Below are 13,800 nucleotides of genomic sequence, written 5' to 3' on the forward strand. Positions count from 1 at the left end.
GTGGAAGGTAATGATATTACATTCCTAGTGGATACTGGTGCTACCCATTCTACTGTGAGAGCAGCAGAAATTTTGAACCTCCCCCTCTCGGGAGAAACTGTCCAAGGTGTAGGTGTCCAGAATAAGCAAATTAGAATGCCAGTCACAAATCCAATCAAAGTTAATATTGGAAACTTCAAAGACATGCATCAGTTTGTGCTATGTGACTCAAGTTCAGTAAATCTCTTAGGTAGGGATTTATTATGCAGGATGAACTGCACTATCTATTGTAAACCAGATGATATTGCATTTCAGACACCTGATGAGGATGTTGAATGTAAGATGATGCTAGCGGAGCAAGGGGCAGAAGTGGATGTAAACTTCACTTCTTACAGACTGGAATTTGCCTGAAGAATTGAAAAGTGCAGTATGATTGGAGGTGCAGGATTTTAAATGGAAGGAAATTGGCCTAATGACAAATGTAGATCCGATTCAGATAACAGTGAAAGAGGGTGCTATATATCCAAACACACCTCAGTACAAAATGAGTCCAGAAGTGATTGCAGGAGTTGCTCCTGTGATCGACCAAATGACTGAACAGGGAATTCTGAAAGAATGAGCCTATTATAGGAATTAAAAAGTCCAATGGAAAATATAGAATAGTGCAGGATTTATGAAAAATAAATACAATTGTAGTACCCTGTTGTCCAGTAGTCCCAAATCCAGCAGTAATCCTTCACCAAATTCCCTGTGATGATGAATGGTACACAGTGATTGGTTTGTGCCGAGCATTTTTCTCAATTCCTTTACATCCAGAAAGCAAGTATTTATTTGCTTTTCGGCTCGTAGACCGTGTTTTGGCATGGTGCCATGTCCCTCAAGGGTACCCAGAGAGCCCCTCAATCTTTTATCAGATCTTGAAAAAATGTCTGGAGGCTCTAGTCATGCCAGAAAATTCAGTTTTGGTTCAATATATTGATGGTCTGAACAACAAAAAGTAGCTGTGGATCTAAACAAAACAATTCAAAAGAAATTGGTGGTGTAGCTCTATCCTAAATAAAATTGGCTAATTTACAAAATGTGAATTACGTCCAAACAGATACTTCCATGTTTTGAAAGGTAACCATCAGTTATCTTCCTTTACCGTCCTTTTCATCATCTGGGACTCCTCCCAGCAGGGAAAGTATTTTTACAGCCACTTGAAAAGTAAAAAAGTGGGTATCCCAGTGTATGAATTCTTAGCGGGAAGGTGACCATAGCTTAATAACTAAGAAGCAGTGCATAAAGAAATTACATGAAAATAATATCAGTGTGTGACTAAATGTGAACTCTAAAATTGGAGAACCGGGAGGGAAAGATATGTTTATTAGGTACCTCACGTGTTTACAATGCTTAAAAAACCAGTGCAGAAAAAATAGTAGGTTTAACAAATAGCTACTATATATATTCATATAAGGTCAACATGTTTCTGCAGTTATTGGACCCATGTTGGTGTCCACTGCTTTCTTCAGGACCATATCTCGCTACAGCTTGAGAACAAAATAATTAAAAAAAGGTACATATACTTTACATATTTTCAAGTGTCACCTGGACATCCTTGAGTGAATATAAATCCTCCTAGGTACTACTGGGGATCCAGGTAATCAGAGTTACACAAACAAATAAAGACATGGACAACACAAAAGATAAATCAGAATAGATATCACATTATTGTTTACCGACATTAATGTAAAATAAGTACACCTTAGGGTCTCAATTTCAGCCTTAACCTGCTTACCTTATGGGTAGGAGGAGAATGCTACGCCTCACCTGGCTGCGGCTCAGGTAGGTGGAGCACCGCTCTAATACAAGTAGAAAGCACACAAAAAGGGGAACGTCACAAACTGAAAAACCACATTCAGGGATATCATACTCGTCACTGATGCAAATAGTGCCCATTCATTTGCTGATTTCTATAATAGGGGCTTCATTTCTCCTTTATGCATTAAAATATAATCTCTCTAGACAAATAGACACGTTGTACAGAAACCTCGGGTCTGACATATCTACATCTCATCAAATCCCATGTCGACTGAGTCGTATTCATGCTGTGAGATAATTAAGAGATTATAGGCTATATTGTGGGTTTCAAGAACTTGTAAGCTTAATATCTCCTGTCTCTCTGAAGTCGCGGTATAGGCAAGCACTTAATACTCGAGTCTTTAGTTTCAAATTGCAACATCATTTGGTGAAATGCTTCTGGTCTATTTTTTGGTGATAGATTTCTTATGCTGAAATGCAGGTAGTCCCGTGAGCACGGGCTCGACAGTCCCTTACTAAACACTCCCCGACTAGTCGAGTCACTATATTCCGGTATTAGGCAAAGCCCCCGTCAGCTGTCCCCACTCGAAAAAATACGATCAAAACAATGTCTCACACTACTGTCATGCCCCTACTTCAAAAACAGCATACAACTAGTAAAATACGTCGTGGGCACTCACCTAACCGTCGGTACTCCTAGCGTCCCTCTGTGCCGACTCGGGGAGGTAGCGGTAGGGTAGGTGCCGCCATCTTTGTAAACAGACGTCCGTGACGTCATCACGTCATATAACATTACGATTAGTTGAACGTGGTGCAGCAAGGGCTATAGGGAGTTGTAATAATTGTTCATAATGCCAAATAGCCGCGAGACTGATTATCAGCACAATCTTAACTTTAAAGCCATAATCTCGTCCTGAATCGTACACCTTCGTGGCCAGATAGTTTGCTATGTGAAGAGTATTTTGCCAAGGGGTTTGTCATGAAAACACATTCCAGTCAGCATATGTGTAAGAATTGATCTATCAACTCTACAGCAATTCTATCGGCAGCCAAACAAAAGGAAAGTAGTTAGTCAAATAATTTCGCCATTCCGCATATCATTAAGCCCGGCCACAGTGAGAGGCATCAGCAACTCTAATCTTATAACTATATCAACACTGCCCTCTTATGGTCACACTTATTAGCGGAGAAAATGTGTATCTAATGTTACCATATAATTCGTGTTGTGATGTTGGATTTTCCGACTCTTATACCCCCTCGGAGTTTGAACAGGGGATAATAGTACTTAACAGGAATATGGAATAACTACACATATTTCTTATAGATCCATCTCAGAAGGACACAGAGTATGTGTTATTAACACTTATCAATATTATCATTATGCCCAACTTCGTATATGCGATAGGACAGAGGCCAACCCTCGAAAGACTTATTTGTACAAAGGGAGATGTTACTAAGACATTCAGCTCATGATGGTTCTCAGATAGTATGTAAGAAAAAGAACCATTGACTTGGGATAATAATATTTTACACGTATAAAATCCATAGGTCAGCTATCTTCCATAGGGGGGTATAAATACCCATATATAACTAGTCCTAACCTGGATCCATCCTCTTTATTGGTCCAGCTACACATCAACATGGACAGTTGGTGGGACTTCCCTGTCAATTCCAGAAACTGTAGGACAAAGCCATGCTGTACAAGATGAAACAGGGGCGAATTATAGAGACATCCACAGAATGTCTTCATTTAGACCTGCCTGGTCCGAATTCAATCTATACACCCATTTATGCTCCTTATTAAACAGGTATTTCCCTGTATCAACGATATGGTCAGGTATCAATGGTTGCTTAATAACCGTCCACGTGAAATAAGTGGGGCTGTGGCCAACCTCTAGGAAGTGGTTTGTTAACTTGTTTTTTACACCGTATGGTGCTTTTGTGTTCAGATATTCTTACTCTCATTTTCCTAGTGGTCATTCCCACTTATCTCAATCCACATGGGCAAGTGATCATGTAGATTAAGTTATGGCTATTGCAGTTGGTGAACCGTCTCTGCTGCCATGGCCTACTACTGCCAATGTCTATGCGGAGTGATTTAGACGTCTGGGGACATGCTGCACAGTTGCCACAGGGGTGGTGTCCTGCGACAGCCGGCATGTCCCATAATGTTCCAACTGGACGTGCAATTTTGGTCTTCGGTCTGGTATGTACCAGTTTATCCCTCAAATTGGGCCCTCGTTTGAAGGCAAAGAGTGGTAAGGGTAATTTGTCTGACCCTGTGTTTAGAATTGCCCAATGTTTCTTGATTATCTTCTGTATTTTGTTAGATTGAGTATTGAATGTTTTTACACAAGTGATTCTTTCTTCTTTAACTTTTGGGGGAGAATGTTCAAGTAGAGACTCTCTGTTGTTATTAACCGCTCTCTTCATGGATTGACGCACTAGATTTTTGGGATATTTCCTAGTGCAAAGATGTTGTTCCAGTACCTTGGCATGTTTGTAAAATGTCTCCTTGGTCGAGCAATTGCGGTGAATCCGCAGAAACTGTCCGTAAGGCAGATTTTGTCTCAAGGCCTTAGGATGGCAGCTATTGAATCGCAAAAGAGAATTGCGTGCCATTGGTTTTTTATATGGCTGAGACATCAGACCCATTGGTGTGACCTTTATCAGGAGATCTAAAAATGCAAGCTGTTCCTTGCTATGTTCAATAGTAAACTGCAGGAAATTATTCCTAGCGTTTAACCAAAGGTGGAATTCCCGGAGTTCTTCACTTGTTCCACGCCACACTACCAAAATATCATCTATGTATCTTTTCCATACTCGCAAGAATGCGAAGTATGGATTGGTAGGGGTAAGTATGTGGTCTTGTTCAAATTTAGGAACATAAAGGTTTGCCAAACTGGGGGAAAAATGCTGCCGATGCTGGTCCCGGAGGTTTGCAAGAATATACTGTCTTCAAATCGAAAGAAATTCTCTTTCATTTCCAGGCTGCCCAGATTCATTATTAGGGGCACAGGAGTGATAGAATCCAAATCCCTTTCCATCAGTAAGTTCTCAATCACTTCTAAGGTCTCCTCATGGGGAATGGACGTGTATAGAGATTCCACGTCAAACGACAATAATAGGTCAGTCATGACGTTGAATTCTATATCTGGTAGAATGCGAAGTACATCCTTTGTATCTTGCAAAAAAGTCGGCATTTCTCTGACAATTGGTCGCAAAAAAATATCCACAAAGGTGGATAAAGGTTCCATCAAGGAACCAATACACAAAATTATCAGGCGACCCGCAGGAGATCTTTGCTGTTTATGTACTTTAGGAAGCACATAGAAGTAGAGCATGGTGGGATTCATGGTACACAAGTACTGAGCTTCGTTGGCAGTTACCCACCCTTCCGAAAATGCCTCTTCCACTATGTGTCCTATTGTACTCTTGAGCCTCTCCGTAGGATCTTCTCTAAGTAGCCGATATGATCTAGTGTCCTGAAGATGTCTTAAGCACTATATATTGATGACCTTTAAGTGGCATCAAGGACACGAGCGGCATATGTGCCAGACACAGTTGCCTTATTGAACAATTTGGCGGAAAGAGGGCACAAGGTGTGCCCGGCAAAATCACAATTCTGTAAACAAGAAGTCCAATACTTAGGACACAAAATAAAAAAAGGAGTTAGAAAGTGACACCAGAAAGAATTAATGTAATCAAACAAATGAACCCGGCCAAAATTCATAAAGAAGTACGAATGTTTTTGGCAATAGTTAGGTACTGTCGGCAGTGGATCAGTGGTTTCTCACTGATTCCAAATAACTACAGAGGTTCACACGAAAAGATGTGAAAGATCCAATTGTTCTGGATGATGAAAGTATGGAAGCCTTTACTGAATTGAGAAGCAGTCTTTGTCGAGCACCTGCATTGGGAATGCCAGATTATACAAAATAATTTGTGCTGTTCTGCTGTGAGAGAGATGGATGTGCACTTTCAGTCCTAACTCAGAAACACGGAATGGCACGATGTCCAGTAGCATATTTTTCTCCTACTTTGGATTAAGTGGCTGCATTGTTACCAGGCTGTTTGAAAGCAGTAGCCACCACTTTTGTGAGTATGGAACGAAGTGAACCAATTGTGATGGGATATCCAGTCAAGGTGTATGTGCCACATTCTGTTGTGATTCTTTTAATGCACACCAGGATGCAGTACCTAACTTCTAGTCTGCCGACTAAGGACGAAAGAGTGATTCTGGGTGCTGAAAATGTGACGTGGTGAGGTACACAACTTTAAATCCGGCAACTTTATTGCTGAATTCTCGTTATGAGGAAGTGAGAGAGGAAGCGGATTACGATTGTTTGGATGTGACAGAACTGTGCACCAAAACAAGGCCTGATATAGAGGATGTTCCATTGGAAGATTCAGACTGTGAGATATTTGTGGATGGGTCATGTCTAAGAAATGAAAAAGGTGTATTATGTACTGCCTATGCTGTTTGCACCATAGAGGGAGTCATTGAAGCATCTTGTCTAAAAGGGGTAACCTCCGCTCAAATTGCTGAGTTGATAGCTCTGATTAGAGCATGCAAAGTAACTAAAAGCCTGCAGGTGACCATATTTACAGACAGCCAATACGGATTAGGGGTTGTCCATGAATTTGGCCAATTATGGATGCAAAGGGGATTTCTGACTTCTTCAGGTTCTCCTATAAGAAACAGTAAAACTGTAAAATAACTATTGGATGCTTTGCAATTGCCCAAAAGAATTGCAGTGGTCAAATGTGCCCGACATAAATCAGGAGATGATTATGTGAAGAAGGGCAACAGATAGGCTGACCAAAAAGCGCATTTCTGTGCACAAAATGTAATGGCTTTAAACAGATCAATTGAGAGGGAAAATACAAATTGCCATCTTATGTTTACAACCACATTTGAAACTTGGAATGAAGTTAGGCAAATGCAAGAAGAGGCAAATGACGAGGAAAAGGAAAATTGGAGTAATTCAGGCTGTAGAAAGAGAGCAGAGGACGAATTGTGGGTCTATTTTGAAGAAAGACCAGTTTTGCCAGATTCTTTTCTTTCTCGCAAGGCAGGAGTTTACCATGGAATTGCACACATTGGAAGAGATGCAATGATCACACTTTTCAAGCAGTCATGCTATAACCCAAAGTTCAGGGTCATTGCAGAGAGCCTTTTCCAGAGGGGTGTCACCTGTCAGCAGCAAAATCCAGACAGAAAGACAGTTGTTAGTTGGGGGCGAATTGGAAGAGCAGGAGTTCCATTTACCCGACTCTAATTGGATTTTACCAAACTTCCCCCATGTAACGGGTTGAAGTGTGTGCAGGTTATCATCTGCTTGTTTTCTCGCTGGGTGAAAGCATATCCCACGAGGAGAGAATAGAGCCTTACTGTAGCTAAACTCCTTTTGAGATAACTGATTCCTAGGTTTGGAATTCCAGTAACTTTATAGACAGATAAAGTAACAATGAGATAATTCGGCTGATTTGTGCAGCATTTCAAATTTAGCAGAAGCTGCATTGTGCCTATCGACCTGAAGCATCTGGAGTGGTTGAGCAAATGAATGACACTAAAAAATCCAGGTTAGGGAAAGTGTGTGCATCCACATCTCTGTAATGGCCTGATGCATTACCCCTTGTACTGATGAGTCTAAGAAGCATTCCTGACAAAAGACGGGATTGAGTCCTCACAAAATCCTAATGGGAAGAGCAATGAGACAAGCATACATACCAGCAGACAAACTGATGAGTATTTCTGATGTTCTAGTGCTTGACTATTGCAGAGGGTTGGCTGATCTGGTGTGTTCTGTGTCTCGCAAGGTTGGAAAAGATGTCACTACAACACAGAGAAATCAAGCTCATGATCTGAGTCCTGGGGAATGGATTCTCGTCAAGAAGCCCGTGAGCAAATCGTGTTTAAAACCCAGTTGGAACGGACTTTATCAAATCTTACTGGTGACGACAATGGCAGTGAAGTGTGGTGGTTTGCCACATTGGATTCATGCGAGCCATACCAGACGAGTCCTAGATCCACTCGAAAGACCAAAAGAGCAGCAATTGGTAAATTAATGTCAAAGATCAGAGGTTGAAGTGTGTGAAGCTGAAGAAACTAGAGTGACAGATTCTGATGAACAACCAGATGGTGAACAGCCAAGCACAAGTCAGGGAGAGTGGGCACCACATACTGGGACTAAAGAGACTGCTGTTGAGCCAGAAGAAAGTGAGTTTATAGTTGATCCAGAAGAAAGTGAATTCACAGTTGAATCAGAAACAAGTGAGACTGCAGTTGAACCAGAAGGAATTGAGTTCACAGTTGAAGAAGAAATTATTGTTGAATCAGCAGAAATAGAAGCGGCTGAAAATTAGGAAGAAGAAGAACAGTTAGAAGAAAGGCCAAATAAAAAGGCCAAATAAAAGAACCTGTGAACCAGATGTAGAAGGTGAAAAAGTAGTCAAATTTAAGAAACCAAGAAAAGGTGATATTTGGCCAAGTGGAGTGAAAAGTTGTGAGGAGAAAGTTAAGATAAAGACCAGAGCAAAATAATGAGGTCTCCAGTCAAACAGAACAAGAAGAGTCAGGAGAAGAATTAATACAAAAGACAAGAAGAGTAAGAATTCCAAGTAAGAAATACACAGCACCTGAATGGACATGCGTCATTTTGGAAGAAATTGAAAGCTCAGATCTAAGTGAAGAAAAAGACAGTTCTGACACTGAGAAAGTTGATGAAAGCAAATTGAGACAGCCTTGAGAGAACTGTGATAAGTTGAGGTGAAACCTTGCCAACCGAAAAGAAGACGAATAAAAGATTCAGAAACCCCGAAGAAAGAAATGAAAGAAGGGGGTAAAGATGAAAGCTTTAAGGTGTAGGATTACCCTACTATTTTTAGAATTCTTTTAGTAAGTTAGAATTAATAGATTTAGATAAAATTTATATCTTGTTACCCAGAGGGATTCAGGGTGCCTTCCAAACCTGCGGCATAATCCCAGAGATACACATATCAACTGAGGCCTCATATTCAGCAAATGAGGTGATCAATGATTATGAATGCTAAGCATCAGAAAGTTGTACATGATGAAGAGTGATATTTTGGGTGACCGCTGTTGAATAAGTTTGAAATAAAAGAAATTTGACTAAGAATGTACAATGTGCCATGTGACACAAAGATGATGTCAACAGGCTAACATGCAAGCATTCATCCTTATACCAGGTGCAACTTCAGCGGTTGAATAAAGAAGTGAGCGAAGTCGTGCACAGATACCTCAAGTTCCTGTGCCCCAACCTCCTTTATTTGTTGAGTCTTGGGCTGTTGTGAAACCTGGTGCGGCTCCATTACATCAGTCACCCCTCTTCATTCATTGGCTTGCTTTTGTGTTATTCCCATTTTTCTTCTGCTCACTAAAGCTTTGCGCAGGGGGCAATGGGCCAACACTCTTCAGCTATTAACTAACTTTACAGTGAACAATGGCTTTCTACTTTTTCATAAGAGTACATCCATAGGAAAGGTAGTCAGTGGTTGCCAACGCACAACGGAAGTGGGGGGTTGGATGGGGAGGACAGAGGAATGGGGGAGAATACAGGGGAAATAATTTACTTTAAAAAAACTTGCCTACCTCTTCCCAGAGGGCCGCCTCTGTGCTTAACTCCCAACATGTCTCTGGGAAGACACAGGCTGGGTTGGGCCAATCCAGACACTGCTTTCATGACATGAGAGCAGTGCAAGGATTGGCCTGCCGCTCAGACACTGCCTGAGAGCCTGTGGCTTTTCTCCACCCTGTCTGTGAACACAGCTGGGTTGGATAAATAAAAGTGCGCATTTCTGTTTGGCCGGACTGAGATGGCCAGCTAAACCTACAAGCACATTTCTAAGGGCCCACCACTCCCGCCTGTTATAGCCTGGCCCCACCCCGCTCACTACGCACTGTCAGCCAGACCCCCAAACAGAAAAATAAACTGATCTTATTGTTTTAATATAATTTTGTCTGCTACTGACTCTGACCAGTGTGGTCATGATACCCCACCATTACGGAGGAGTCGCCCCTCATGGTAGTTCCCTGTCAGTGCAAGAAAATACTACGTTACTGTAGGTGTTTTGAGACCCAAAAATGTGTTTCCTTTTAGCCAAAGATTTTTTTCTTTCTCTTCTTAAAATATTGGTGCATACCAGGCAGCTTCCCCAATTATAAAGTTGAAAAAATTACAAAACGCGCATTGAGAAAGCCAAAAGTCTGTCTGTCAAGCCCAAAGTGATTGGCTTTACCAGTGTTTGTTGATTTTGCTTTGAGAATTCCTGAAGAAATCTAAATACCCTTCACATGCCAGCCTCCTGCTGCGGTCACTTTTTTCATACAAGGAGGCATGTTGGCCGAAGGGTAATTTTTCATAAATGATGCGCAGTATCTTAATGAGACTCTCGTTTCCACAGTGAATCACATTTTAATACAGCCATGCTTTATAACCGATGCGCAGAATATTAGACCTGATTCTCATTTCTGTAGGTAGTCGTGGTATTTTCATAGTGACCTTTCTTGACCTCTTCATGGTTCGGCTTTGCTGGAAACATTCCTGAGGGGTTAAAGAGTTGTGGGCGTAATATGGCCGAAGTAAAATAGGTTAGTCCACACACAATTATTACTGGGCGTAAAACTACCTGCGTAAAAAAAAAAGCGACAGAGGCGTAGTCTGGCTCAGATAAAGCATTTCGAACGCTACACCACGCGCACTTTTATCGCTATAGCATTTCTTTCAGACTGGTTCACAGAACATTATAAATGGAATCCTTATACGAGTACATAAAGGCCATAGCGTGCCACATAATTCTTCATTCAAAGCACACGAAAGCGGAATGAACACAAAAGCCCGCAATGGGCAGAACCTGCCTTTATTCCTCCTTTCAGGAGCACAGGTGTTCCTCTCCGTTCCTACCAAAATGTTCAAGCGAGAAATAATCTGCTAATGATTTAGAAATGAATAAAAGGATATTTGCCATCTGCACCATGTAAACTACGTGTTTAAATCTACCTCTAGTCATAATTATGTAATTCAGGCATGATAGCTTTAGGGTAATTCTCATCTCAGGTGAACTGAGCATTAATAGAATTATCTTGCTAGTTTGGCAAAGGCACTCATTAATATATTGCTCTGCTCTGTAGCCAGATTTTTTTTGAAAGAATATTTTATAAAAAGGAATATGGACGCTCTAATTCTTAGAAAATCATTTCTAAATTGTCTTTATTTGAGAATCCAGACGGATTGTTTTTAAGCACGTCCATCTAATAATTTATTGCAAATAAAAAATAATTCTTCTAAATGTTCGTCTTTTCCCTATCTGCAGGTGCATGCACACAGATGATGCTCCTTCTTCCTCCATCACAATGTGATAGCTGTAGTCTTTTAATCGCCATTCTAAATGAGAATTATACTGTTTGGGCGTAGAATTGTCTTGCATAGGTAACTCCCTGATCCAGGTATTCTGCCTCCTCCATCATGTATTTAGTTTTCAGATGTGTTCTAATATGGTAAGTTATGTTACACAGTACTATAATATATAATATGGTATTGGTTATGCCATGGTGCATTTGTCATTATATGTTGTGACAGTTACTAGATTTTGCACTATTCAGAGCAACTTTGGTTTGGCTCACAGCACGTCCACCTCTAGCCGGGTTTGCATTAGGATATTCCTAATGCCTAACTCTCATTGGCCCACATGCATCATTGTGTCATTTTGCATTTCTTAATTTGCGAAAAATAAGGAATCGCAAATTAAGAAGTGCAAAATGCTATGCATCATTTTTTTCGGTATTTCTTTGTGATTCGGTAAAAATCGCAATTTTTACCGAATCCCAAAGAAATACCGAATTCTTAAGTTAATTCTCGCAATTCCCATTGATTCCTATGGGCCAAAAGGCCCATAGGAGTCAATGCAAATTGCGAGTGGCACTTAGAAAATTTCATGAGTGCAGGGGGGGTCCAAAGGACCCCCCCATGCACCCCTGAAATGTATTTTTCGCATCATGTTTCACACACACATGTCCTAAGGACATGTGTGTGTGAAACATGAATGTTGAAAAAAAAACATTTAAAGCATTTTAAACACTTTTTCCAAATTTACCGAGTGGTTCAACCACTCGGTAAATTTGGAACCCTAATTGCGAATTTCCACTCGTCAAAGTAATGATGCATTGCTTTTAAGAAGTCGCACATCTGCGACTTCTTAAAAGCACCCGCAATTTTAGAACTCGCAACAATGTTGCGAATTCTAAAATTGCTTCATGCATCCCAAAAAGCACTTTTGCATTCGCAAACGGCCGATTTTAAGGAATCGCACCGTTTGCGAATGAAAAAGTGCTTGATGCATGTGGGCCAAAGTCATCAGTCGGTGGGAAACCTTTCCGATTTGATCGGAAAGAGATGTTCCCGATCCACAGACAGAGCAAATGTCGTTAGGAGGCCTTCCAAACCGCATTGGAATCGGCCCCTAAGAGTTCTCCTAACTATAGGGGGACAGAAAACCTAAGCATTTTTCCTCAATCAGATGTAGTTTGAATCAGCCCAAAGGCCTACCCATAAGGCAATTCCGAGACTGTCAAAAGCAGTTTATGACTATGGACCTCTGCTCTTCTGAATTCCAATGCATGGATGGTAGAGGATTCCTCCGATCACAAGCAGGGATTACCTATGTGCATTAGCAGTTTTTTTGCAAACAATCTAGGCCATCCTTAAAACTGCATTGGAGTCAACTATGAGAACCTGAAATTATATATACCATTAATAAGCAAGCATTGAAGACAAACAATTACCACAAATTAAAGTCTACATGTGAACCATGTCCTGTAATTTGTACACATTACATGTGGGTGCTACTGATGGCTGGGCCTCAACATGAAGTGCAGTAGCTAGAAGGTTCTGGCTTGTGTATTAAGGGAGGATTCAATATTTCTTGCCAGTTTTAGGTGGAAATGGCAGGCTTGGAGCATCTCCCAGATGCAGCAAGTGCAGGAAATAAAAGCGGCCCAATGCTTACCATCCACAGTAACGCAAATACTTCCTCGCTATACGTTTCCTCCATCGTTGAAATGCTGAACTATGATCACTCCACATGGCAGGGGTATACTACTACGCATCTTCAGAAGAGATGGTTTCCACCATGCTCCAATCAACACTGCAATACCCAACTTCTTCCTATGTTTGCATCTTATTTAACTATTGTAAGCTCCTGACTTGTGTCCTCGCTGGTTCCAATGATCATGGTATCTTCACTGCTGGAGTGCGGTGAGTTGGGGAAGGGTGGTGCCTGCAGTAGACAACCCTTTCAATAATTCTTGAGGTGGATGAGAGAGCTCAGGTGATAACACATCCACATTTTCACCTCCTAAACAGTGTCAAGGGACTACAGAAGCTTCTCCATCAAAAAACACCTATCCTAGCCACATTTAAAAACACCCCCACACCATAAAGAAGATGATGCTGATACTGGTAGTGAGTAGAAAAATAATTGGACGACCCGGTGTCCCTCAGAACCTGGGTATACGTGTTAAACAAAACAATTGGTTCTGTCGGGTATTTCAATTGCTTTTAGATGTTCAAGAAGCATACAGCCAGATTCATGGTGGAAAAATTGGCTTGCAAAGGGCCTTTGGGATTCATCATCCCAAATGCAATATTCGCAAAATCTGAAATCGCTAAATTGCAAAGAATTGCATTTATATCCACTCACTATCCTTCCCATGGTGGAACACATTGAACAATATTGATTCCAACTCTTACTGCAACATATATGTTACTGAACACACATCACCTGCTCCTGTTACATGTTGTCGAATCAGGCAGTTATCATTTGAGGAATGGCAGTAGTAGCCAATAATAGACACAATAGATACATGTTAGACATGTGCCTACTCAATAGAAAATTGACTTTCCTTACTGGTGACAAATTATCACCTGCATGGCATTGGCAATCACCAGAATGACAAATAGTAACTGAATCATAGAGCTTCTTTGCCATAAAAGCCACCCA

This window comes from Lissotriton vulgaris, chromosome 8 (assembly GCF_964263255.1).
Source record: "Lissotriton vulgaris chromosome 8, aLisVul1.2, whole genome shotgun sequence".
NCBI classification, from domain to species: Eukaryota; Metazoa; Chordata; class Amphibia; order Caudata; family Salamandridae; genus Lissotriton; species Lissotriton vulgaris.